At 35.3% G+C, this 4324-nt stretch overlaps 1 pseudogene; it reads left to right on the top strand.

Annotated features, from left to right (window-relative positions):
• The first annotated feature begins 274 nt into the window (after positions 1-274).
• On the top strand, positions 275-3955 carry LOC131655844 (cyclic nucleotide-gated ion channel 1-like; annotated as a pseudogene).
• Positions 3956-4324: the final 369 nt, after the last annotated feature.

Here is a 4324-nt window from a genome sequence, read left to right as displayed (position 1 = left end):
TCTAAATTTTTTTATTAATTATTCTAATTAAACTAATTGCAACTCTTAAAAACCATCAACATTCTTGTTGAGAACGTTCTTCTCCCATGTCAAAGTTTTGACTTTTTCAAATTCACAATAGTATAGTCATCACAATAGCTAGGTACAATATTTTCCAAATAACATTTTTATTAATTTGTAGTGAGAAAAATGGAATATCATATGAATTTTAATTCCAACAATAGTATAACATAATTCAACATGCTAGAAATTTAGGTACTAAGATGATTGAATATTCATGAGCATAGCTGACTTGACTAATAGATTCTTAGTGATGACTGAGTCCTAGTTCTTTCCTCCCTCAGTTTTTGTACTCTTTCTCCTTCAACAAAATAGCCATCAATTATCTCTCTCTCTTTATTTACTCTCAATGTTCCAAATCAAACAACAATAACTCTTTCTGCATGTTTAAGGTTGGTGTTTCCTTAATAATTTTCTCTTTCTTTCAAAAAATTCTCTTGTTTTCTTTGCTTTCTCCAAAACCTAACAGTACATAATCATGTTAACTTGTTCTTTACATGTTTGTTTCCTGCATGTGGTTCTTTATGATTTTTGTTATATGTTACTACTTGTTTATCCACTTGGTTATTTAGTATCGTTCTTCATCATTGATTAATTCATTTGTGTTAATTTAACTTTTGGACAAAAACAAGTTTCTAATTTGATGTTAGATTTTGCAGGCTTGAGTTATAGTGTTTTGCTGCAAAAGCTAAATTACTTGTTCATAACTTACAATAATCTATGAACAAGTAGTTTAATCATGAATGCAAACGAACATAGATTTGTGAGGTGAGGTTGCTTAATCATGTTTTGCATGAATAATTTAATTTCAAATTAATAACAAGATCCTGTGACTTACCTCGTTAGTCTCTGCAGTTGCGCACGCGCACGAGGGATATATTAGTTTAACAAAAAGAAAGTTAACAAGATTCGGTATGTTTCTTTTGATTCCAGGTTTGAGGATTGGAGATCAGAGTCATCTTTTAGTATAGAGCAGACCGGTTCGACAAACATAAGAAAAGAGAGACCAAGAGTAAGTGATGTTTTGAAGAGTATTGGAAGAAAACTTGGAAAGTGGTTTCGAGAAGATGAGGAGATTCGGAAGAAGTTCTTCGGTAGTTCACCCTGTAAGTGAAGGACAAACAAAGAAATCGGTTTCTTCCAAGAGCAAAATTCCTCGATCCACAAGGGCCTATGCTTCAGAAATGGAACAAAATCTTTGTAATCACATGTGTAATGGCCATCTCTGTAGACCCTCTTTTCTTTTACATTCCGGTGATTGTCGGTAAAAAACAAATGTGTTGATTTGGATGAAGCACTGCAGACTACTGCCAGTGTTCTTCGCACGTTCCTTCGATCTCTTCTACATTCTTCGCATCATCTTTCAGTTTAGAACCGGATTCATTGCACCTTTTTCTCTTGTTTTCGGAAGAGGCGAACTCGTTGACGATCCCGTCGCCATAATGAAACGATACTTGAGTTCTCATTTCATCATTGACATTCTATCAATTATTCCACTTCCACAGGTATCTTTCATTTGAGCTTCATTCTTTATCGAGTATATATTATTTTTTCGATGCGAAAGAGATAATTTTTGCTATTGTTTTTGCATTTCAGATTATTTGTTTGGCTATATTTCCACACATGAAAAATTCAGCTCCATTTGTAGCAAAGGATTTATTGAAGTATGCAGTATTAATCCAGTATGTGCCGCGACTACTACGGATTTGGCCATTATTCAAAGAAGTAACTAGAACTTCAGGAATATTGACAGAGGACAGCATGGGCTGGAGCTGCTTACAATCTTTTTCTCTACATGCTTGCGAGTCATGTAAATCGATTTATTTCGCTCTTAAGATTCGATTATCTTATATATGTTCCTAGTTATTATCATTGATCACTAAATTCTTGTATATGGTTGATGCATAGATGGTTGGAGCAAACTGGTATATACTTTCAGTAGAGTCGCAAGTGCGGTGCTGGCGCCGAGAGATGAACAAGGTTTCAATCTTTCGCGAATCATACTTGGGCTGTGGACGGGCACAATGAAACTGTCTTCAAACTTCTCACAGTACATGTCTTTTGGTTGACCCTGATAATGTTAATGACACAAAAACCTTCAATTATGGAATATTTTTCGATGGTCTTCAATCCGGTGTCATAGACTCAACCACTGAATTTCATCAGAAGTTCTTCTACTGCTTTTGGTGGGGTTTGCGCAATTTAAGTTCGCGAATGATATTTTGCGTTATTTTCTTAATAATATATGCACATTATAGAACTATAGAACTTTATATCACAATTCTGTCATATTTTACAGTTCTGTTGGACAAAACCTCAAGACAAGTACTTATGTGACAGAGATATCCTTTGCAATTTTCATTGCCATCTTTGGATTGGTTTTGTTCGCGTTTCTTATCGGAAACATGCAGGTAAGTGTTGATTCAAAATTAACCACAATTTCGAAAACCGTTTATAGTCCAAGTTTGCATAAGTTTGTGAGCTAATAGATTGTGTTGAACATTGTTACAGAAATATTTGCAATCTACAACAGTTTAGAGTAGAAGAGATGAGAGTGAGAAAGAGAGACGCAGAATTGTGGATGTCGCACCGAATGTTACCTGATAACTTGAAGCAAAGGATTAGGAAAGTATGAACAATACAAATGGCAGAAAAATCGAGGGGTGTTGAAGAAGAGACGTTAATTCTTAACCTCCCTAAGGATCTCAGAAGAGACATAAAGCGTCATCTTTGCTTAGCTTTAGTTAAAAAAGTGAGTGTAATTCATAATCATCTCACCGTGAAATCATTTTTCGTCGACGAATATATACTATATTTTTTCTGTACATGTATAATGAACATTTCGTGTTCTTTAATTTTGAATTAGGTGCCACTGTTTGAGAAAATGAATGAACAATTGTTGGATGCAATGTGTGATAGATTGAAGCCGGTTCTGTATACAGAGAAGAGTTGCATTGTTCGCGAAGAAGATCCGGTTGATGAAATGCTTTTCATCATGCCGTGGAAAAGTCGCTACTATGACAACAAAATGGTGGAAGAACTGGTTTTTTCAACTCCTTATTTCTAAATCCTGGTGATTTTTGTGGAGAGGAGCTTTTAACATGGGCTTTGGATCCAAAACTCGTCTTCAAATCTACCGACTTCAACTAGAACGGTAGAAACTATATCAGAAGTAGAAGGATTTGCACTCATGGCCGATGATTTGAAGTTTGTCGCTTTCCCAATTTCGGCGTCTTATCAACAGGCAAACAACTCCAAACACACTTTCAGGTATGGCTTGATACAGTCTTTCCTTTTGATTATGGAAATAGCTTATACATAAGGTTTATCTTCTACAATATATACTTTGTTTGAAGGTCATATTCGCCGCAATGGAAGACATGGGCGCGTGTTTCATACAAGCAGCATGGCGTCGATACTCGAAAAAGAAGATTGAGAGGACGTTGCGTGAAGCAGAAGACAAGCTACAAGATGCTTTGGCAAATGAGGAAGGTCCAACTATAAGCCTTGGGTGCAACCATATATGCATCAAGGTTTGCGGGCAAATGCGTTAAGAAACTTGAGAAGAAATAACACATTCAACAGAATGCAGCCGAGATTAATGCCTCTTTTGCCTCCAAAGCCAGCTGAGCCTGATTTCACAGCTCAGAAACACTAGGCCTGGCTAAGAAATTCAAGTTTGATAGAATAGAAACAAAACTACAAATAGGAGCATGGTTAACATTATACATACTTCATTCATTGTATTTGTGTGCATATACATGTAACTATGTAAAATTTTCTTGTAGTGTAGTGGGACAATTTTGTTTTGTATGAAGAATAAAACATCTAGCTATGTGAATTTCCAATAAAGTGGCTTAATTTGTATAACATTTTTATTTTATTCTTAGTTGTAAATTGATAAGTTATGTTTTTATCAGCTTTTATTCTATCGTTTTATTTAAGATTTTGCTTTGTTTATGAAATTGACACTATAAGAAGTTGTCTTTGCCTTTCTTTGAATCTTGCTTGCTCGACATCACTTCTCTCCTCATGGTTTCTATCTCTTAGATGGGAGATCTGGGACGATCTCTCCTTGGTTGTTGAGACCTTGTCTCCAAACTCTGCGAATACCCTCTTACATACACCCACAAGTGGCCCTCAGTAGGGTTGTTTATGGAATGTTTTTTTTTTTTAGAAAACCAAACCAAAACTATAGTTAAATTTTACTCAAACCGAATCGTTTCCATTCATTTAGAATCAAACCTAACCAAAACTATTGTTT

Source organism: Vicia villosa, linkage group LG3 (genome assembly GCF_029867415.1).
Source record: "Vicia villosa cultivar HV-30 ecotype Madison, WI linkage group LG3, Vvil1.0, whole genome shotgun sequence".
Lineage (NCBI taxonomy): Eukaryota > Viridiplantae > Streptophyta > Magnoliopsida > Fabales > Fabaceae > Vicia > Vicia villosa.
Note: the sequence above shows the minus strand (reverse complement) of the source record. Positions and strands in the feature narration are given on the sequence as shown.